The sequence below is a fragment of the Argopecten irradians genome, chromosome 5 (genome assembly GCF_041381155.1).
Source record: "Argopecten irradians isolate NY chromosome 5, Ai_NY, whole genome shotgun sequence".
In the NCBI taxonomy this organism is placed as follows: domain Eukaryota; kingdom Metazoa; phylum Mollusca; class Bivalvia; order Pectinida; family Pectinidae; genus Argopecten; species Argopecten irradians.
In genome coordinates this window covers 49,888,790-49,913,922 of record NC_091138.1, presented here as the reverse complement: position 1 = coordinate 49,913,922, position 25,133 = coordinate 49,888,790, and the positions used below count along the sequence as shown (strand labels likewise).

General features: G+C 40.3%; 2 protein-coding genes across 3 annotated transcripts in view; one reads left to right on the top strand and one right to left on the bottom strand.

Moving 5' to 3' along the window:
• The window catches only part of LOC138324136 (STAM-binding protein-like), a 29,561-nt gene extending 18,441 nt beyond the window's left edge, over positions 1-11,120 (bottom strand). The window contains exons 1-2 of one of the 2 annotated variants that reach the window (XM_069269217.1): positions 10,796-11,120; positions 9,758-9,796 (exon numbers count right to left, since the gene is read on the bottom strand). The gene's annotated coding sequence lies outside the window, so the exon portion shown is untranslated. The remainder of the gene's footprint in view (positions 1-9,757; positions 9,797-10,795) is intronic. The other variant, XM_069269216.1, reaches the window with a different exon arrangement.
• Positions 11,121-13,768: 2,648 nt separating this feature from the next.
• Positions 13,769-25,133, top strand: part of LOC138324474 (protein FAM13A-like) — a 223,752-nt gene continuing 212,387 nt past the window's right edge. Inside the window, 2 exon segments of the mRNA XM_069269538.1 lie at positions 13,769-13,899; positions 15,950-16,063. The gene's annotated coding sequence lies outside the window, so the exon portion shown is untranslated.

Genomic DNA, 25,133 nt, shown 5'->3' with positions numbered 1-25,133 from the left:
GGGCCTTGAAGTTGGTCAGTGATTTATAAATTTGACTTTTTAGACTATGAAGAGTATTTGCTTCCATCAAACCTGTGAACTTATAGGTATTTTTTTTTTTTATTTTAATCATTTTGACCCTGTTTGGTCCTGCCCCTCTGGTCCCCGAGAGGGTCATCGAGGACGGATATGGATGTTAAAATGCTATATCTTAGGCTAATAATTCTAAACAAGTTTGACTAATTTCCTATGAAAATTGGGCAAATAATGTTCACAAATATGTTTTTCTATATAAAGTAAAGTAAACTTGACCCCTCCCCAGGGGGTAACGTGAGACCCAAAGGTCATATAATTTACAATTTTTATAAAACACCTTAAGACCTTTCCATCTATAATAATTTGATTCTACTATTTCCAGAATTTTAAAAGGTTTTTGAAGTTTTAGCCTATTTGACCCTTTTTTAGCCCCGCCCCTCTGCCCCTAGGGGGTCTGCCAGGACCAGTGTGGATATGATATTAAAATGCTATCTCAGGCTAATAATTCTAACCAAGTTTGACTCATTTCCTATGAAAATTGAGCAAAAAATGCTCATTAATGTGTTTTTCTTATATAAACTATAGTAAACTTGACCCCTCCCCAAGGGGAAACATGAGACCCCAGGGTCATATAATTTACAATTTTTATAAAACAAACTTTAAGACCTTTTCATCTATAAAGTGTATTTGATTATACCATTTCCAGAATTTTAGAAGAATATTTTTGAAGTTTTAGCCTATTTGACCTTTTTTGGCCCCACCCCTCTGCCCCCAGGGGGTCGACCTGAACCAATATGGAAATATAATGTTAAAATGCTATCTCAGGCTAATAATTCTAACAAAGTTTGACTCATTTCCTATGAAAATTGAGCAAAAAATGCTCATAATTGTGTTTTCCAAATATAAACTATAGTAAACTTGACCCCCTCCCCAGGGGAAACATGGGACCCCAGGGTCATATAATTTACAATTTTTTATAAAGGACCTTAAGACTTTTTTATTAATGAAAAGTATTTGATTCTACCATATCCAGAATTTTAGAAGAATATTTTTGAAGTTTTAGCCTATTTGACCTTTTTTGGCCCCGCCCCTCTAGATCTGCCCCCAGGGGGTCAGCCTGGACCAATATGGATATAATGTTAAAATTCTATCTCAGGCTAATAATTCTAACCAAGTTTGACTCATTTCCAATGAAAATTGAGCAAAAAATGCTCATAAATGTGTTTTCCCTATATAAACAAGGACATAGTCATTCAGATCCCCCGCCAATGGAGATATCAAAACTGAAGTAAGTTTGATTGTGGAGACTTATGTGTATGAAAAAAAAACAGGAAAAAGTGCAAAAAATGAAAACCTAAAAATAGCAAAAGGTACTCCTAGACCATAAAATGAATGTGTCTATGAAGTGGAAATATCTCTGCTGGTTTTAGAGTTATGCTCCGGAAATGAACCTGCTACAAAAATATGATATTTTCAGCAATGTTTCTATGGTTACAGAAAAAAGCACAAAAAGTGAAAACCTAAAAATAGCAAAAGGCACTACTAGACCATAAGAACAATGTGTGTATGAAGTTTCATGGAAATATCTCTGCTGGTTTTAGAGTTGTGCTCCGGAAACTATTCTTACACAAAAATCTGCCATTTTCAGCAATGTTTTGATGGTTACAGAAAAAAGTACAAAAAATGAAAACCTTAAAATAGCAAAAGGCACTACTAAACCATAAGGCTAATGTGCTTATGGAGTTCCGTGCATATATCTCAACCAGTTTTCCAGTTATGCTGCGGAAACAAACCTGGTACAAAAATATGATATTTTCAGCAATGTTTCCATGGTAACGGAAAAAAAGCAAAAAATGAAAACCTAAAAATAGCAAAAGGCACTAATAGACCATAAGACCAATGTGTGTATGAAGTTTCGTGGAAATACTGGTTTTAGAGTTATGCTCCGGAAACCAGTTGTACGGACGGACAGACGGACGGACGGACGGACGGACGGACGGAACCCATTTGTATATCCCCAACCAACTTTGTTGGGCGGGGGATAACTATAGTAAACTTGACCCCCTCCCCAGGGGGAAACGTGAGACCCCAGGGTCATATAATTCACAATTTTTGTAAAGGACCTTAAGACCTTTCTATTTCTGAAACGTATTTGATTCTACCATTTCCAGAATTTCAGCAGAAGATTTTTGAAGTTTTAGCCTATTTGACCCCTTTTGACCCCGCCCCTAAGGCCCCCGGGGGTCAGTCATAGAAAATTTGTTAATAGGATTAAATGGTCATCTCATACCGATAATTCTGACAACATTTGACTCATTTCCTATTACAAATGACCAAATAATGCTCAAAAATGTGTTTTCCCAATATAAACTCTAGTAAACTTAACCTCCTCCCCAGGGGGAAACTAGAGACCCCAGGGTCATATAATTCACAATTTTTGTAAAGGACCTTAAGACCTTTCTATCTATGAAGAGTATTTGATCCTACCACATCTGCAAGTAGAGAAGAAGATTTTTGAAATTTTACTCAATTTTACCCCTTTTGGCCCCTCCCACAGCCCCCTGGGGGGTGGGGACCATATAATTCACAATTTTGATTGGCCTTATGCCTTAGAAGGTTTGTGCAAAATTTCATTGAAATTGCTTCAGCAGTTTTGGAGAAGAAGTCGAAAATATAAATTGTTTACGGACATACGACGCACGACGGACGACGCACGACGGGCGACGCACGACGACGGTCAAAAGGCGATTAGAATAGGTCACTTGAGACTTCGTCTCAGGTGACCTAAAAAGTAGCCTAATTGACAATTTTTTGGCCCCGTGCCTAAGGCCCCGGGGGGGGGGGGGGGGGGCCGGTCAGCCCTATCATTTGTACAATTTCGAAAGGATGCTACCATGCGTTATGGGTGCTTTCCCATGCTTATAGTTGCAGAGAAGAAGTCGTTTTATGGAAATAGTCAAATTAACCTTTTTGACCCCTTTCCTCAGCCCCTCGTGGGGTCAGTCCCATCATTTGTACAATTTTGAATCCCCACCCTATAAGGATACTACCATTGCATTTTGAGTGCTCTCCCATGCTTAGTAGCAGAGAAGAAGCCGTTTACATGTATATGGAAATAGTCAAATTGACCCCACTTTTGACCCCTCCCCTCAGGCCAATGGGGGTCAGCCCCATCATTTGAACAAATTTGAATCCCCACCCTATAAGGATGCCACCATTGCATTATGGGTGCTATCCCATGCTTAGTTTCAGAGAAGAAGTCGTTTATATGGAAATAGTCAAATTGACCCTGCCCCTCAGGACCCCGGGGGGTCAGCCCCATCATTTGTACAATTTTGAATCACCACCCTATAAGGATGCTTCCATTGCATTATTGGTACTATCCCATGCTTAGTTTCAGAGAAGAAGTCGTTTATATGGAAATAGCCAAATTGACCCCTTTTGACCCCACCCCTAAGGCCCCTGGGGGGGTCAGCCGCATCATTTGTACAATTTTCAGTTAGTAACCCATAGGGATGCTACCAGTCAAATTTTGCTGAAATCCGACGAGTAGTTATGGAGAAGAAGTTGATTGTTGACGGACGCCAGGCGAGCTGATAATACATCTTCATTAGCTAGCCTTACCAATGATGTCACCTGAGCAAATACTAAGCGAATATATCCCTGATGCATCTCTGCTGGTAATTTTCTATTGTTAGAGTTTTGGTGGCCATGGTAGTTGTCCAAAATATACCAAGTAAATTTAGGCAAAGGATTAGATATGGTAATGGCTCTTTAATGCCCCTAAATCTACGAAATTTCAAATTAAGTATTTAGAAATTAAGTTGCTGCATTTGAAATATTGAATATACCCATGATAAAAACTTAATGATATTTTTGTTGACAGAAAGTTTGTTTTTGCTATGTATAACCATAGTAACTTTGCATAAATTATGCAAATTTGAAAATTTAGTCAATTTTGGCATATTTTTTTTATAGTTTTTCTTTTAAAAGCAATAGAGCACAATTAACCTAGAATAAACTTTATATTTTAAGGGAATTAGCAGACACGAAGAATACATCATTTTGAGAAATATAAAGTTAATTCTAAAATGCGCTCCATGTTAAACTAGAGGAAAAACTGCATAAAAAAGACCAATTTTGATGAAATTTTCACATTTTGCATAATTCATGTATAATAAAAATGGTTGCCATGGCAACTAGAACTGCTATAATACCTAATAGCACTATCAAATATGTCAGGTATGTAGTTAATATTTAAAATGCAAGATAACCATCTTGAAATAACAGACTTTGAAAAATAGCGGATTTGGGGGCCATAAAAGACTCTTACCATACCTAGTCCTTTGAAAATATTTTCATTATTAAAGACCCACTACCTTTATGTAGCAAAACATAAAGGTTACTTAAAAACATTAATAACATCAGAAAATATATACCAATGGCCTAAAGTGAGGTTACAACACTAAACATCTGCAGGATTTCCTGCGTAATATATGATAACTGTGGAGAGTCATTTCAGTGTTTTGCCGTCTGGCGCAGTGATATTAAACAACTGTGCGGTATTTAGGATGATGGCGGGAAACATAAGACAATCCTCGTTATGAAATTTAACATTTTATTTATTTCAATCAAATTGTTCAGATGGTGATAAGTGTAGTATTAACGGTAAGTTAATAACTTTTGTGACTCTACAAAATTTTCGATCACGTTTCGCATTCCCATTTTTAAAATTAAAAGCCGTTTCGGAAAGGTAGTGGGCCATTAAGCTATTTTTGATAGGTTTTTGTGCAAGAAACAATAGTTTAATAATAAACAATAAAGTTTGTTCAAGTATGCGCTGACAGCTCTATAATTCATAGTCCAAAAATGATCAAATTTTCAAATCATCAGACTCGTGGTTGGTTGCAGTACGCTATGTCGTCGGAAGTTAGTGCAGAAATCGTAAAACCAATTAATCTTACATTGTACCACACAATTACCTCCTGATTCAACTGATATTTGTAATTATTTCTCGCCAGTTTATAGACATAAACATTGCAATAATCTCGGAATAGTATTTAATTCCAATCAATAGAGCAATTATTTCCTAAATTTGAAAACCGATTATAAACTATAATCGATCAAATTTGACATTCCGGTTATCGATTATGAAAATGAAACCATTCCCGTCAGCCATCACTATATTATCATCAAATAAAATTGACAATGCATTTCAGCATATCTTCAATGAAGTCAAGCAATGACTCTATTGAAAATATGCCAATGCCAGAATACAAGGAGGAAGCTGAGATAGAAAAGACTGACCTGGTCATGGGACAGATAAATTTAGGGAATAGTCATGGCAATGACTATTTCCATCATGGCGATATACATGCTTATAACTATCCTCAATACTGAGATGAGATAGTCCAGGGGTAGATATAACATCAGTATAAATAGTAACTCCTGGAATATCGAGGATAAAGTACTGGGTGGGTGTGTATTTCAACATGGCGGAGGATAAAGTAGGGTGGGTGTGTTTGTGACCGAGTTGCCAGCCTTGGTCTAAAGGGTTAACCAGTAGTCCTATTCTGTTATATCAATTTTATATCATAATCTGGGAGTCAAAGGTATCAGGACATCTCGCCACTTGAGGTTGGAGTCACTTCGACACTTTTCCATAAAAAAACCCAAGAAATTTGATAGAAAAATAGTCAAAATGCATTAAAAATACTGTTTGTCAGCATCTTTAAAGTGAATAGTCGGGCAAAGGAAACCAGTCTAAATGCGTTCTTTGGCCTTCCAAAAGTCATTGTATACCATAATGATGGTCAAGTTCTGCTTACGGTGTCCAGTTTTGACCATTGAAATTTTGGGGAAGCCCCGTGTAAATTTAGCACAGTTCTAAATATAAATTCGCCAAACTCTTTGAAAACGAGGCTGCGTGGAAATGTCAACATTGACATGTGTTTCTCAATTGTGTCGGTTTCGTTTCGTGTGATAAACCACTAATGCGGTATGTAAATTGTTGTTTTGAGATGATACATTTGATACAAATGAAGTATTCTTACATTAATGACAATGCTTTGTAATCATTTTTCGATAAAAGCATCTTTATACATGGAAATCGACACAAATATTCGGCCGATGCAGAGATGGGGCCCCGGCAAGGGGCAATTATTGCAGCATCGCATTCGTCGTATTTTACATCAACCGAATCATGAAGGTTAAATACAAATAATCGTAACATAATTTCCCATTTAAAACCACACGAAAACGTTCCATACAACGTCCATGCATGTAGCTGTCAAAGATGTGAAAATAAATTAGCTCATACATGGATATTCTACAAGTACAATATATGTGTGCAATTATTCGTGTAGTTTTTTGCAGAGATTTAATTAAATTATCTATGTCTCTGGCTTTTTTTGTAAACAATATTTGAGTTCTGGAGAGAGATGACATGAATGTCCAGCTGGAAGGAAAGAAACTTTTATGATGTATATGTATTGTACAATGTATATATGTAAACGTACATTCCATGTAGCTGCTATAGAATTACAACTAGGAAATTCTCTCAAACATTGATAATATTTAATTCTTCACATTCATGTAGGCCTATGCTGTGAGAATTAACACATCATATATATTTCCAGAAAACATATAGGCCTACATGTATGTTACTTTCCTTTTCTGTTGTTTCCTGTTCTTTTTTGTGCTCTGGAGAAAAAGATGATTGAGTTGGAAGAAAAGTAATAATTAAGAGAAATGTGTACCACAGTACTTTTTCTGTAGCCGAGGGGTTCTATACTGTTTTAATAGTCCAGTAATTAATAATTAAATTGAAAATTTCAAAATTAAGATGAAATTGTAAATTCCATTTTTGAATGAAGTGGTTCCCCTCCTTTGAGAGTACACAAGTGTGTATACCCTTTTTGGTTTTTAGGAATAATACCTGAATAGGAACCTGAAATAACATGACAATCAATCAGGTATGTGTGTGTTGGGGGGTGGGGGGGTGGGGGGGGGGGGGGGTGGGAGGCTAAAAGACAGAATAATAATGAGGTTGGGAAGTTGTAACTTTGGTGGGGGGTTGAAATAATATAGAAGAAATAGCTACAGATAACTGGAAGTGGAAGGGTGCTTTATCATTGATCTGGTCATTGCATATTTGTTTAGTCTCATTGATTTTGGAGCAACTTTGAATCCATATGGTACTGTATATCTTTCTTTTTTCCATGTGTAGCTATTTCTTCTGTATTTCATCCCCCGCCCAAGTCACAACTTCCCAATAGGTACCACTTTTTTGTTTAGAACTCAAATCAAAGACAGATGTACATAGTACTACATACTACATTTTAGTCTATGTGTTTGTAATCACTGTTACTACAGTATTAATACATAAATGGTCTATGTACAAGTTACACATAGACAATAAATGTGAAATTTGGTTCAGACAAAAAGATTTGTAACATTTCAGATAACTTGCTAGTTTTATGGTTTTATTTATATGTTGAGTCTACTCTCTTGTAAAAAAGAATTTAGAAATCCTAAGACAATGGTATCTATATTGCTATATGTAAAAAAAATCCTTATATTTTAAAAGTAATTGAAAAGCTATCTCACAAGCCCTGACAAACAAATGGGCAGGCATATGGATGCAAGAATTATAATCACTGGATCTAGAGGACTAATATAAACAAATATTTCTACAAAGTTAAACAATGAAAAAGTATTGCATCATAATTTTATTTAATGATTACAGTTGAAAGGAACATTTAATAAATTAATACTGTTTAAATGTTCTGTTCATGATCTTCTAGGTCCATATTGGTAAAGTTTACTTTCAAGAGCACTCAAATCAACATTCTTCAGTCTTCATATGATGCTAATTGTATGTATATGTATACATACACTTGTATACAGGTCCAAGGGATGAACTTTCTGTATTCATGTCACTATACATGCATGGTGCCTGAAAAAAAAAAAAAAAAATTTTATATCTGTTGAATATGACAAAAATTGAAATGATGAATTTCAAATATATATAAATGTAGGTTCATTCTACAGGTTTTTTTTTATTTTAGAGAAAACATTTTATAAGTTGTGAATGTGTCACTGATGCATTTGATAGAATCAAATATTGTTTCAAAAAAGATACAAAATTCATTATCTATAGTTCCAACAAAAATTCAGAATAATTATAAATGATACATGGCTGCAGTACATTTCAACTCTGTAAAGTTTGTCATATACACATGAACCAGGTACAGTTGTAATAAATATTCAAACACTATAATATTTATCATTATGACCAGAAATAATACTGTATGTGTCCTCCAAATATATCTAAAGAACAGGCTAAAACCTACATGTACATATGTATATGTGTATATCAGAACATATACAATACAATTTTACCAATTAACCTACAATGTAAATCCTACATACAATGTATGTGTATAACACTACCAGAACATATACAGAACAATAATTTACAAATTAAAAATCTATAAATATATACATCAGAACTGTATGAATTGACCGGTAGCATAATATTATAGATTAATTGAAACAAATCTTAGCTTGATAATGCACTAGCGGTTACATTCTAACTGTACATGCATTACAACGGTACATTTTATAAATATACAGGGCATTCATTACCCCTAAAGAGGCCCCACGAAAGAACCGCTATTTACCCCAGGGTTACGTTTTACGCGATTGGGGAACAGGTATGAAACATGTGACCATATGTGACCACTCATTCATGAAAAAATACTGCTAGGGACTATTTACATAATGATCAAAATACGAAGACTCACTCACTATCAGCTGAGCAGGGAGTACCGGGTAGTAGGCCTAGGTACGTACAGTAGCGGTCCGGAGCCGCGTGCTCGTTTGAACTGTTCTCTTCACTATAACAAGTTGTATTAACACTCTCCATGCGTCGTAATGTTTACCGAGTCATTTGTTGGGATTGTCGCTGCTCCATTGCCTTTCCTTTCGCATTTTAGGTGAGTCAGTTGGTTGTTTTGGCGGAAACCTTTTGGTTCAAAACTACGGTAGCCATGTTTTGTTTACTACGGAGAGTGGTGGATGTTGCACATGCGTTAAGGTTGAACTGCACTGATAGCCGGTCAGGAGGACGCATAAGGATTCCCATAATAAATATTAATTTCTTCGCATACAGAGCGATTTTGATGGGAGATTTTATTTTTCTATTTCATAAGAAATTATACTGGATATATTAACACCATTTTACCGATTTTAGCCCTTCTTTGCCCGACTATTCGCTTTAAATATCAGTTAAGTGTCAATAATGTATTGAAACATTTTAATTAATTATAATTATTGTATCATGACTGAAATATCACAACTTTTTAACAACTTTCATCGGTCGTCACTGCTGTGCATCTGCACACAAACAAAGAGTTATTCCCCTCATAAATTCGGAGAAAATTATAGGAAGGAAAGTTGATATATTCTCGTATATTGATAGACTAAATAATATTTCAAAAACTAAGTGCCGAATTCTCTTCAAAAGTGCCGAACATTCCAAATGCTGAAAATAAAAGTGCCAAGATTGCCAAGTGCCGAATATCAAAGTGCCAAGGTGACCATCCAAGTGCCGAGACTTCTATGATTCGGGTCAAATGGTTTAATTACTGCATGTTTCTCAAATGCAGGACTGTTACCTTTATCAGGTTGGGCACAACCCTGCATATGAGTAACAGTTACCCATTTGAGTGACAGTTACCTATTTGCAGTAATCAATAAGTTGCCCAATTGAGGAATTCTGTGAAAAGAAAACACATAATGTTGCTTTAAAAATTATCATCAAAAAAGAGCGTCATAATTTTTAGAATGCTTTACAACTGATCTAAGAATCTATGTTTCTGTGGGTGAAATATCAAATTCTCTTGTCTAACTTTGCTGTAAGATGACAATTTAGGTGCTCTCCATTGACTACAGTGTACATGTACAGCCATCAGGAAAATTCTGAAGTACAATGGAGGTGGTTTAGTTTGTGACTTTTACCAAAATTGAGACAATGAAGTTTTTCCCATTTTGATTAATAGTGTACTTAGTTATGTTAGTATTGGCGCCATGTCAAAATTATTACGCCCTTTTTGATAAAAAGTTTACAATAACTTCAAGCATTTTTCTTACACAGAATTCCTCATTTGGGTAACTTATTGATTACTGTTACTCAAATGGGTAACTGTTACCCATATACATGCAAGCTTGTGTTCAATCTGAGAGATTCAGAAGTTCTCATCATATAGCTATAAGCCTACACAATGTTTTATCATGTGTAACAGGCGCTAGGAGAGGAGAAAATGTAGCGGCCAGACAGGGATTCGAACCCGGGACCCTCCGAACACTAGCCGAGTGCTCTACCGGCTGAGCTAGCTACCTGCATGGTCACCAATGATCGACCCAGTCCAATCCCGCTACACTCCTCCCTCCTTTCTTGAAGTCTTCACCCTAGAAGACATACAAGACCCTTCCAAACACCACCACCGTGAGTTATTTAGTTGGGCGCCAATTCTGTAACAGGAGAGGAATGTAGCGGCCAGACCGGGATTCGAAGCTGGGACCCTCCGAACACTATCCAAGTGCACTGCCAACTGAGCTTCCTGGTCACCGATGATCGACCCAGTCCAATCCCGCTACACATGTTTAATATTGTAATGCCAATATTTTTATAAATATTTCTGGTACAAATAGTTTGAATTGAATAAATATAATTCATTTTGAAAATGAACAATTTACACAGTTGGCAGTAACTTACCTATTCGATACTTTGTTCTTTATGTGAAGTATAAAGCTGCGTTTATTTGATCAGCATGATTCATAAGTTATAACAGTCTGACAGAGTAAATAAAGCACAGTCAGAGTCAGAGTCAGCACCTTCTGACTCAGATGCGGGAGATTGACAGATCAAATCAAAAGCTTTTGTGCCTTACATCCACGTTGTTGTGAGCCGCTGATAAGAATTAACATCTAATATAAATGACAACAAACTTTGGCAATAATATAGTAGCGTTGACAAAGAATGCGAAGATTTTCCTTCTCTCCTGTGACACTTCCTGACCAAAACCCCGAAAAGTTTACGATTTCACGCATTATGGTGGAGGTGATTTCGTGTACGCCGTCCCCGATACCGTACCCGATCCCCCGTACCAGGAATTATGTTTATTACATATTACTCGACAATAAAACAAGCTACGATAATAATTGTGGTACGGTTAGATTTGGAATCCAATTTTACATCACTGTGTCAAATATCAACGCACAATTTTCTTTCTTTTTCTCATAATTGCAAATATTCGTTTTTCAAGAGGTGATTTCTTGTACGCCGCAACCAACCGTGAAATTTCATTAATTTTGATGCATACTAGCTATTTAAAGGCTTTTCATAATATTTGTTGTATTATTGTAATCAATTATGCATATATGATTGATATTGCAAAGGAATTTTAAAGATTTCAGTTGATACATATGCAAAATCTTGCCTTTATCATGTATCACGGCGATGGCGTACAAGCAGTCTCAATATCCCCGAACCCGTACCACGGGAGCTAACTCGGTGGTGGCTAAATCTTGTATCCCGTGCCGCGCCCGCGCCGGGGACCCGCGACGGAGCTTTGGTTATTTTCGTTTTTCTCTTAAACGACATTCTACATTAAAACACTTTCTTGTACATATATTCTTTGAGTTATATTTTATCATTCTGTGTAAGTTACGTTACATGAGATGACTCGAAACTTTGTAAAATCGACGATTTCAGTTTGTCAAGTGTCATTTGTTTACCCCGCGCTCAAGCGTTGAGTTTCAAGGTTTTATGCAGATTATTTCAAAAGTAAGCTTTTATTGTAATAATTGTTTTCATTTAAACATCAAGTAAACCCAGCTGATTACAAATATGTATATTTCAACATAAAGTACAAATCTTTTCATAACAAATTCTGCCTTTTTATTAGCCATGTCTACAGCGCGGGCCTCGCCGATATTATTTGTTTACCCGAGCCCGCGCCCGCGCTAAGGGCAGACAACTCGTAGACGCAGTTCTACAAAGAGCCCATATATTTTATTATTATTATTTTAGATTATTTATACTTATGAACATATTCTTTAACTACAGTAACTTCTATAACGATATACTTACATGTATTTTACAAACCATTAACTTTATTTAATTTATTATATGCAGAAATGCCTTAAAAACCAAAAACAAAACAAAAAACTATTCAAATTTAATAATTATATATTTTTAATTTCCTATTTAACTGTTCCAAATATGTATTTATTATTTATTGAATAGCTAAGATTTCATTTGTAATTGCTAACATGTAGCTTCTTTTTGTGGTTTTTTTTAGCTGGATGTTCGTAAAACTCAGGAGAACTTATCACGATTCCAAATAAAACTATCCCTTTAAAAATTGAAACCTGACTTGTCACAAACACATCTTTTATGAAACCATCGGTTACAGCCAGCATCGCAGGTTACCATATCATCAAAAACATTAGAAATGTGACACCCATCTGACTCACAATCGATAAAGATATCACATGTAAGGGCCTTAACAACTTTCTTTTTCCTATGCCTAGTCAACTTCTTCCTTGGAAATTTAGTAAAAACCCTATTCGAAATGCAAGAAACTAGATGCTGTCACATACAATCTTTATCGAATTCCAAATCGTCATTACCTTTAAATGTGTTTTCTTCTGACTTTTCAATAATTACGTTTTCGAGGCCATCTGACTGTTTTCATGAAAATATTGACACATGAATAAAAGATATATATATATATACATAATTGGTAATAGTATTTGATTTAATACATATGCATATATATGTAATTCATATTTTAAAATGTGGTTATAAATTACAACAACTTCAAATAAGCAATGAAACGGTTTAATATTGTTACTGTTTGGCAATACACGAATATGTACGCATATGTAGCTAGCTTTAATAGTGTATAAGGTCAATAGAGTTGTCTGCCCTTAGCGCGGGCGCGGGCTCGGTTAAACAAGTGAGATCGGCGAGGCCCGCGCCAGTGGACATGTCAATAAAAAGGCAGAATTTGTTATGAAAAGATTTCTACTTTATGTTTAAATATACATAATTGTAACCAGCTAGTATACTTATATACAGTTGTATGTAGAACTTTACATGTATACAACGACGAGGACGTGGTTCTAATCAGAGTCCATTTTTATTTACATTTTGGTATAACGTGCTTATTTAAAATTTATAGTTATAATCTAATAGTTATTTTATTTAAATGTCTTATAATTAAGTATTCACATTTATTGTTATAATGAACTATATCTAACCGTACCACAATTATTATCGTAGCTTATTTTATTGTCGAGTAATATGTAATAAACATAATTCCTGGTACGGGGATCGGGTACGGTATCGGGGACGGCGTACACGAAATCACCTCCACCACGCATTATCGATACTAACTGATTTCGCATTGAATTGATTGCGTTTGGGTTATAAATGCTATCAACCGTGGCGTGATATTCTCCAGCGTAATTTCTGAATATTTAAAAAAAATAAAAACAAAAACCAAAAGGATTACGGCAATTTCTTTACTGTATCAACATATATTATCATGAAGAATAAGTTTGAATGGTATAAAAACATAAAGTATCATAGGTTTAATCGAATTAGTTTTTCCAATGTAGCTCATCACCTTTAATGGCATCGATACGAAAAATAATTCGGATTTTGGCGATTTTGATTGGCTGAAACAGGATAGGTCTTGACCTTGCGTTTGCTGATTTGCAAAGTTACAAATATCTGTGCCTGTGGATACCAATAGTCGATAAAGACTGGATATAACACGTCCGTTTTTGTTTGTAATAACAACATTGAAGGTATGTATGAAGATATACAAGTGGTTTTGCCAAGAGCTGACAATGCAAATATTTACCGTTACTAACGAAATTGCTCGGATAATGTCTGAAAAGTCTGTGAAACCTGACTCATGTTTACATACAGAAAACTGTCGCTGTAAGTTAGCGCCGAATCTATGAAACCGCGAACATTTACATCATCATTCAATTTCTTCTGGTTTACTCTTTACCTTACATCGGGTATTTTGACAATAATTCGGTTTCTTATATAAAATGATTTCAGGCTGTAAGAACCCAACACTAATAGATTAACAATCTGACGTATATAGAGACGTGTGTTTAAGCACATTTTTTAATGCTGTGAAACAGCATTCTTAGGTACGCTCGGAGAGCCTGTGCACATATAAGTAATAAAAAAACACTCCGCAATGAAAATTTAATGCTGTTTTGTTCATTTTACATATTTCTTGATAGTATGAATAAAACCAACCTCAGTATATATTAAAAAACACAAACATTGAATTTGTCAATACATGTGCACCATAGACGGTATGTTTTAAGTGTTCAGTTGGGACTCAATGATTTATGTATGTACCTATACACGTCATGTATGGTCCCAGATATCACGAACAACGCCTTTGATGTCTTCCTCCACGGCAGACTTCCGGTGGATTTTGGATTGTGTATGTTTTTATCTCACCTGGACCAATGGGCCAGTGAGCTTATGTCATGGCGCGGCGTCCGTCGTCCGTCGGCGTCCGTCTGTCCGTCAACATTTCCTTTAAATCGCTACTAGTCAAAGAGTTCTCCATGGATTGTAACCAAATTTGGCCACAAACATCCTTGGGGGAAGGGGAACAGAACTTGTATAAATTTTGGCTCTGACCCCCCGGGGGCAGGAGGGGCGGGCCCAATAGGGGAAATAGAGGTAAATCCTATAAATCGCTACTTGTCCTAGAGTTCTGCATGGATTGTAACCAAATTTGGCCACAAACATCCTTGGGGAAGGGGGAACAGAACTTGTATAAATTTTGGCTCTGACCCCCCCAGGGGCAGGAGAGGCAGTGCCCAATAGGGGAAATAGAGGTAAATCCTTTAAATCGCTACTTGTCCTAGAGTTCTGCATGGAGTGTAACCAAAATTAGCGACAAACATCCTTGGGGGAAGGGGAACAGAACTTGTATAAATTTTGGCTCTGACCCCCCCAGGGGCAGGAGAGGCAGTGCCCAATAGGGGAAATAGAGGTAAATCCTTTAAATCGCTACTTGTCCTAGAGTTCTGCATGGAGTGTAACCAAAATTAGCGACAAACATCCTTGGGGGAAGGGGAACAGAACTTGTATCAATTTTGGCTCTGGTTCCCCGGGGGCAGGAGGGGTGGGGCCCAATAGGGAAAATAGAGGTAAATCCTTTAAATCGCTACTAGTCATAGAGTTCTGAATAGAATGTAACCAAATTTGGCCACAAAAATCCTTGGGGAAAGGGGAACAGAACTTGTATAAATTTTGGATCTGGTCCCCCAGGGGCAGAAGGGGCGGGGCCCAATAGGGGAAATAGAGGTAAAACCTTTAAATCGCTACTAGTCATAGAGTTCTACATGAATTGTAACCAAATTTGGCCACAAATGTCCTTGGGGGAAGGGGAACAGAACTTGTATAAATTTTGGCTCTAACCCCCCGGGGGCGGGAGGGGCGGGGCCCAATAGGGGAAATAGAGGTAAATCCTTTAAATCACTACTATTATTCCTTTGTTTGAGTCCTACATTCACAGCATCTATGAGTTGCCTTGGCACTTTGATTTATGTCTGGGCAATTGAAATTGAGGCCTCAAAAGGGGGAGGGGAATCGGGGCCCCATAAGGGGGAGGGCGCTTATAGGGACATGGGCGCTTATTGGGTCGAATATGGTACTTAGCTGTCAGCTATAATTTGTGGACATTCATGATACTTCTATCACCAAATTCTAATAAAGATAAAGCTGATATTAATAACAGTGATATGCCTAGCAGGTCAGCTGACCAGCAGTGCTATAGCCAGTGGTCAGCTATCTAACACTGTGTGTATTTGTTGGCAGTTTTGGCAGTTGAGCCTGGATCTATTCATTGGTCTGGATGTTGGGACTACGCATTCTGTCCTGTAGGTCACTGAAACAGCCCTAACAACTCCAACGCTTCTCCACTACATCTAGGTAAGCTATACAGGTAAACACTGCCCCTCCCTCACATCTAGGTAAGCTATACAGATAAACACTGCCACTCTCTCACATCTAGGTAGGTAAGCTATACAGGTAACCACTGCCCCTCCCTCACATTTAGGTAGGTAAGCTAAACAGGTAAAAACTGCCCCTCCCTCACATCTAGGTAAGTTATACAGGTAAACACTGCCCCTCCCTCACATCTAGGTAAGCTATACAGGTAAACAATGTCCCTCACATCTATCTAGGTAAGCTATACAGGTAAACACTGCCCCTCCCTCACATCTAGGTAAGCTATACAGGTAAACACTGCCCCTCCCTCACATCTAGGTAGGTAAGCTATACAGGTAAACACTGCCCCTCCCTCACATCTAGGTAGGTAAGCTATACAGGTAAACACTGCCCCTCCCTCACATCTAGGTAGGTAAGCTATACAGGTAAACACTGCCCCTCCCTCACATCTAGGTAGGTAAGCTATACAGGTAAACACTGTACCCCTCCCTCACATCTATATAGGTAGGTATAAGCTATACAGGTAAACACTGCCCCTCCCTCACATCTAGGTAGGTAAGCTATACAGGTAAACACTGCCCCTCCCTCACATCTAGGTAGGTAAGCTATACAGGTAAACACTGCCCCTCCCTCACATCTAGGTAGGTAAGCTATACAGGTAAACACTGCCCCTCCCTCACATCTAGGTAGGTATACAGGTAAACACTGCCCTCCCTCACATCTAGGTAAGCTATACAGGTAAACACTGCCCCTCCCTCACATCTAGGTAGGTAAGCTATACAGGTAAACACTGCCCTCCCTTATAAGCTATACAGGTAAACATCAACTAGGTAAGCTATACAGGTAAACACTGCCCCTCCCTCACATCTAGGTAGGTAAGCTATACAGGTAAACACTGCCCCTCCCTCACATCTAGGTAGGTAAGCTATACAGGTAAACACTGCCCCTCCCTCACATCTAGTAGGTAAGCTATACAGGTAAACACTGCCCCTCCCTCACATCTAGGTAAGGTAAGCTATACAGGTAAACACACCCCCCCTACATCTAGGTAATTAAAGCTATACAGGTAAACACTGCCCCTCCCTCACATCTAGGTAGGTAAGCTATACAGGTAAACACTGCCACTCCCTCACATATAGGGAGGTAAGCTATACAGGTAAACACTGCCCCTCCCTCACATCTAGGTAGGTAAGCTATACAGGTAAACACTGCCCCTCCCTCACATCTAGGTAAGCTATACAGGTAAACACAGCCCGCCCTCACATCTAGGTAATTATAAGCTATACAGGTAAACACTGCCCCTCCCTCACATCTAGGTAGGTAAGCTATACAGGTAAACACTGCCCCTCCCTCACATCTAGGTAGGTAAGCTATACAGGTAAACACTGCCCCTCCCTCACATCTAGGTAGGTAAGCTATACAGGTAAACACTGCCCCTCCCTCACATCTAGGTAGGTAAGCTATACAGGTAAACACTGCCCCTCCCTCACATCTAGGTAGGTAAGCTATACAGGTAAACACTGCCCCTCCCTCACATCTAGGTAGGTAAGCTATACAGGTAAACACTGCCCCTCCCTCACATCTATAGGTAAGTACAGGTAAACACTGCTCACATCTAGGTAAGCTATACAGGTAAACACTGCCCCTCCCTCACATCTAGGTAGGTAAGCTATACAGGTAAACACTGCCCCTCCCTCACATCTAGGTAGGTAAGCTATACAGGTAAACACTGCCCCTCCCTCACATCATGGTAGGTATATACAGGTAAACACTGCCCCTCCTCACATCTAGGTAAAGCTATAAAGGTAAACACTGCCCTCCCTCACATCTAGGTAGGTAAGCTATACAGGTAAACACTGCCCCTCCCTCACATCTAGGTAGGTAAGCTATACAGGTAAACACTGCCCCTCCCTCACATCTAGGTAGGTAAGCTATACAGGTAAACACTGCCCCTCCCTCACATCTAGGTAGGTAAGCTATACAGGTAAACACTGCCCTCCCTCACATCTAGGTAGGTAAGCTATACAGGTAAACACTGCCCCTCCCTCACATCTAGGTAGGTAAGCTATACAGGTAAACACTGCCCCTCCCTCACATCTAGGTAGGTAAGCTATACAGGTAAACACTGCCCCTCCTCACATCTAGGTAGGTAAGCTATACAGGTAAACACTGCCCCTCCCTCACATCTAGGTAGGTAAGCTATACAGGTAAACACTGCCCCTCCCTCACATCTAGGTAGGTAAGCTATACAGGTAAACACTGCCCCTCCCTCACATCTAGGTAGGTAAGCTATACAGGTAAACACTGCCCTCCCTCACATCTAGGTAGGTAAGCTATACAGGTAAACACTGCCCCTCCCTCACATCTAGGTAGGTAAGCTATACAGGTAAACACTGCCCCTTCCTCACATCTAGGTAGGTAAGCTATACAGGTAAACACTGCCTCTCCCTCACATCTAGGTAGGTAAGCTATACAGGTAAACACTGCCCCTCCCTCACATCTAGGTAGGTAAGCTATACAGGTAAACACTGCCCCTCCCTCACATCTAGGTAGGTAAGCTATACAGGTAAACACTGCCCCTCCCTCACATCTAGGTAGGTAAGCTATACAGGTAAACACTGCCCCTCCCTCACATCTAGGTAGGTAAGCTATACAGGTAAACACTGCCCCTCCCTCACATCTAGGTAGGTAAGCTATACAGGTAAACACTGCCCCTCCCTCACATCTAGATAGGTAAGCTATACAGGTAAACACTGCCCTCCATCACATCTAGGTAGGTAAGCTATACAGGTAAACACTGCCCCTCCCTCACATCTAGGTAGGTAAGCTATACAGGTAAACACTGCCCCTCCCTCACATCTAGGTAGGTAAGCTATACAGGTAAACACTGCCCCTCCCTCACATCTAGGTAGGTAAGCTATACAGGTAAACACTGCCCCTCCCTCACATCTAGGTAAGCTATACAGGTAAACACTGCCCCTCCCTCACATCTAGGTAGGTAAGCTATACAGGTAAACACTGCCCCTCCCTCACATCTAGGTAGGTAAGCTATACAGGTAAACACTGCCCTCCCTCACATCTAGGTAGGTAAGCTATACAGGTAAACACTGTCCCTCCCTCACATCTAGGTAGGTAAGCTATACAGGTAAACACTGCCCCTCCCTCACATCTAGGTAGGTAAGCTATACAGGTAAACACTGCCCCTCCCTCACATCTAGGTAGGTAAGCTATACAGGTAAACACTGCCCCTCCCTCACATCTAGGTAGGTAAGCTATACAGGTAAACACTGCCCCTCCCTCACATCTAGGTAGGTAAGCTATACAGGTAAACACTGCCCCTCCCTCACATCTAGGTAGGTAAGCTATACAGGTAAACACTGCCCTCCCTCACATCTAGGTAGGTAAGCTATACAGGTAAACACTGCCCCTCCCTCACATCTAGGTAGGTAAGCTATACAGGTAAACACTGTCCCTCCCTCACATCTAGGTAGGTAAGCTATACAGGTAAACACTGTCCCTCCCTCACATCTAGGTAGGTAAGCTATACAGGTAAACACTGCCCCTCCCTCACATCTAGGTAGGTAAGCTATACAGGTAAACACTGCCCCTCCCTCACATCTAGGTAGGTAAGCTATACAGGTAAACACTGCCCCTCCCTCACATCTAGGTAGGTAAGCTATACAGGTAAACACTGCCCCTCCCTCACATCTAGGTAGGTAAGCTATACAGGTAAACACTGCCCCTCCCTCACAATAGGTAAGCTATATACAGGTAAACACTGCCCCTCTCTCACATCTAGGTAGGTAAGCTATACAGGTAAACACTGCCCCTCCCTCACATCTAGGTAGGTAAGCTATACAGGTAAACACTGCCCCTCCCTCACATCTAGGGTAAGCTATACAGGTAAACACTGCCCCTCCCTCACATCTAGGTAGGTAAGCTATACAGGTAAACACTGCCCCTCCCTCACATCTAGGTAGGTAAGCTATACAGGTAAACACTGTCTCTCCCTCACATCTAGGTAGGTAAGCTATACAGGTAAACACTGCCCCTCCCTCACATCTAGGTAGGTAAGCTATACAGGTAAACACTGCCCCTCCCTCACATCTAGGTAGGTAAGCTATACAGGTAAACACTGCCCCTCCCTCACATCTAGGTAGGTAAGCTATACAGGTAAACACTGCCCCTCCCTCACATCTAGGTAGGTAAGCTATACAGGTAAACACTGCCCCTCCTCACATCTAGGTAAGCTATACAGGTAAACACTGCCCCTCCCTCACATCTAGGTAGGTAAACTATACAGGTAAACACTGCCCTCCCTCACATCTAGTAGGTAAGCTATACAGGTAAACACTGCCCCTCCCTCACATCTAGGTAGGTAAGCTATACAGGTAAACACTGCCCTCCCTCACATCTAGGTAAGCTATACAGGTAAACACTGCCCCTCCCTCACATCTAGGTAGGTAAGCTATACATACAGGTAAACACTGCCCCTCTCTCACATCTAGGTAGGTAAGCTATACAGGTAAACACTTGCCCCTCCCTCACATCTAGGTAGGTAAGCTATACAGGTAAACACTGCCCCTCCCTCACATCTAGGTAGGTAAGCTATACAGGTAAACACTGTCCCTCCCTCACATCTAGGTAGGTAAGCTATACAGGTAAACACTGCCCCTCCCTCACATCTAGGTAGGTAAGCTATACAGGTAAACACTGCCCCTCCCTCACATCTAGGTAGGTAAGCTATACAGGTAAACACTGCCCCTCCCTCACATCTAGGTAGGTAAGCTATACAGGTAAACACCGCCCTCCCTCACATCTAGGTAGGTAAGCTATACAGGTAAACACTGCCACTCCCTCACATCTAGGTAGGTAAGCTATACAGGTAAACACTGCCCCTCCCTCACATCTAGGTAAGCTATACAGGTAAACACAGCCCGCCCTCACATCTAGGTAATTAAAGCTATACAGGTAAACACTGCCCCTCCCTCACATCTAGGTAGGTAAGCTATACAGGTAAACACTGCCACTCCCTCACATCTAGGTAGGTAAGCTATACAGGTAAACACACTGCCCTCCCTCACATCTAGGTAGGTAAGCTATAGAGGTAAACACACTGCCCCTCCTCACATCTAGGTAGGTAAGCTATACAGGTAAACACTGCCCCTCCCTCACATCTAGGTAAGCTATACAGGTAAACAACTGCCCTCCCTCACATCTAGGTAGGTAAGCTATACAGGTAAACACTGCCCCTCCCTCACATCTAGGTAGGTAAGCTATACAGGTAAACACTGCCCCTCCCTCACATCTAGGTAGGTAAGCTATACAGGTAAACACTGCCCCTCCCTCACATCTAGGTAGGTAAGCTATACAGGTAAACACTGCCCCTCCCTCACATCTAGGTAGGTAAGCTATACAGGTAAACACTGTCCCTCCCTCACATCTAGGTAGGTAAGCTATACAGGTAAACACTGCCCCTCCCTCACATCTAGGTAGGTAAGCTATACAGGTAAACACTGTCCCTCCCTCACATCTAGGTAGGTAAGCTATACAGGTAAACACTGCCCCTCCCTCACATCTAGGTAGGTAAGCTATACAGGTAAACACTGCCCCTCCCTCACATCTAGGTAGGTAAGCTATACAGGTAAACACTGCCACTCCCTCACATCTAGGTAGGTAAGCTATACAGGTAAACACTGCCCCTCCCTCACATCTAGGTAGGTAAGCTATACAGGTAAACACTGCCCCTCCCTCACATCTAGGTAGGTAAGCTATACAGGTAAACACTGCCCCTCCCTCACATCTAGGTAGGTAAGCTATACAGGTAAACACTGTCCCTCCCTCACATCTAGGTAAGCTATACAGGTAAACACTGCCCCTCCCTCACATCTAGGTAGGTAAGCTATACAGGTAAACACTGCCCCTCCCTCACATCTAGGTAGGTAAGCTATACAGGTAAACACTGCCCCTCCCTCACATCTAGGTAGGTAAGCTATACAGGTAAACACTGCCCCTCCCTCACATCTAGGTAGGTAAGCTATACAGGTAAACACTGCCCCTCCCTCACATCTAGGTAGGTAAGCTATACAGGTAAACACTGCCCCTCCCTCACATCTAGGTAGGTAAGCTATACAGGTAAACACTGCCCCTCCCTCACATCTAGGTAGGTAAGCTATACAGGTAAACACTGCCACTCCCTCACATCTAGGTAGGTAAGCTATACAGGTAAACACTGCCCCTCCCTCACATCTAGGTAAGCTATACAGGTAAACACTGTCCCTCCCTCACATCTAGGTAGGTAAGCTATACAGGTAAACATACAGGTAAGCTATACCACTGTCCCTCCCTTTCATCTAGGTAAGTAAGCTATACAGGTAAACACTACCCCCCCCCCCCTCACATCTAGGTAGGTAAGCTATACAGGTAAACACTGCCCTCCTCACATCTAGGTAGGTAAGCAATACAGGTAAACACTGCCCCTCTCTCACAATAGGTAAGCTATATACAGGTAAACACTGCCCCTCTCTCACATCTAGGTAGGTAAGCTATACAGGTAAACACTGCCCCTCCCTCACATCTAGGTAAGCTATACAGGTAAACACTGCCCCTCCCTCACAATAGGTAAGCTATATACAGGTAAACACTGCCCCTCTCTCACATCTAGGTAGGTAAGCTATACAGGTAAACACTGCCCCTCTCTCACATCTAGGTAGGTAAGCTATACAGGTAAACACTGCCACTCCCTCACATCTAGGTAGGTAAGCTATACAGGTAAACACTGCCCCTCCCTCACATCTAGGTAGGTAAGCTATACAGGTAAACACTGCCCCTCCCTCACATCTAGGTAGGTAAGCTATACAGGTAAACACTGCCCCTCCCTCACATCTAGGTAGGTTAGCTATACAGGTAAACACTGCCCCTCCCTCACATTTAGGTAGGTTAGCTATACAGGTAAACACTGTCCCTCCCTCACATCTAGGTAGGTTAGCTATACAGGTAAACACTGCCCCTCTCTCACATTTAGGTAGGTTAGCTATACAGGTAAACACTGCCTCTCCTCACAATAGGTAAGCTATATACAGGTAAACACTGCCCCTCTCTCACATCTAGGTAGGTAAGCTATACAGGTAAACACTGCCCCTCCCTCACATCTAGGTAGGTAAGCTATACAGGTAAACACTGCCACTCCCTCACATCTAGGTAGGTAAGCTATACAGGTAAACACTGCCCCTCCCTCACATCTAGGTAAGCTATACAGGTAAACACTGTCCCTCCCTCACATCTAGGTAAGCTATACAGGTAAACACTGCCCCTCCCTCACATCTAGGTAAGCTATACAGGTAAACACTGCCCCTCCCTCACATCTAGGTAAGCTATACAGGTAAACACTGCCCCTCTCTTTCATCTAGGTAGGTAAGCTATACAGGTAAACACTGCCCCTCCTTCACAATAGGTAAGCTACATACAGGTAAACATTGTCCCTCCCTCACATCTAGGTAAGCTATACAGGTAAACACTGCCCCTCCCTTACATCTAGGTAAGTTATACAGGTAAACACTGCCCCTCCCTAACAATAGGTAAGTTATACAGGTAAACACTGCCCCTCCCTCACAATAGGTAATATCAGCTATACAGGTGCCCATCCTTTTATCATCTTTTACATAAATCAGAATCTTTTTGTGTTTTATTTCAATATAGCAGCTATGACATTCCTGTCCCTGAATGGTCGTATGATTTGACATTTCTGTCCCTGTATGGTCTTATGATGTGACATTCCTGTCCTGTATGGTCATATGATGTGACATTCCTGTCCCTGTATGGTTGTATGATGTGACATTTCTGTCCCTGTATGGTTGTATGATGTGACATTTCTGTCCCTGTATGGTTGTATGATGTGACATTTCTGTCCCTGTATGGTCATATGATGTGACATTTCTGTCCCTGTATGGTTGTATGATTTGACATTTCTGTCCCTGTATGGTCTTATGATGTGACATTTCTGTCCCTATATGGTCATATGATGTGACATTCCTGTCCCTGTATGGTCATATGATGTGACATTCCTGTCCCTGTATGGTCGTATGATGTGACATTCCTGTCCCTGTATGGTCTATGATGTGACATTCCTGTCCCTGTATGGTCATATGTGACATTCCTGTCCCTGTATGGTCGTATGATGTGACATTCCTGTCCCTGTATGGTCATATGATGTGACATTCCTGTCCCAGTATGGTCATATGATGTGACATTCCTCTCCCTGTATGGTCGTTATGATGTGACATTCCTGTCCCTGTATGATGTGACATTCCTGTCCCTGTATGGTCTTATGATGTGACATTCCTGTCCCTGTATGGTCTTATGATGTGACATTCCTGTCCCTGTATGGTCATATGATGTGACATTCCTGTCCCTGTATGGTCTTATGATGTGACATTCCCGCCCCTGAATGGTCATATGATGTGACATTCCTGTCCCTTTATGGTCGTATGATTTGACATTTCTGTCCCTCCTGTATGGTCGTATGATGTGACATTCCTGTCCCTGTATGGTCGTATGATGTGACATTCCTGTCCCTGTATGGTCGTATGATGTGACATTCCTGTCCCTATATGGTCGTATGATGTGACATTTCTGTCCCTGTATGGTCGTATGATGTGACATTTCTGTCCCTGTATGGTCGTATGATGTGACATTCCTGTCCCTGTATGGTTGTATGATGTGACATTCCTGTCCCTATATGGTCGTATGATGTGACATTTCTGTCCCTATATGGTCGTATGATGTGACATTTCTGTCCCTGTATGGTCGTATGATGTGACATTCCTGTCCCTGTATGGTTGTATGATGTGACATTCCTGTCCCTATATGGTCGTATGATGTGACATTCCTGTCCCTATATGGTTGTATGATGTGACATTCCTGTCCCTGTATGGTTATATGATGTGACATTTCTGTCCCTATATGGTCATATGATGTGACATTTCTGTCCCTATATGGTCGTATGATTTGACATTTCTGTCCCTGTATGGTCATATGATGTGACATTCCCGCC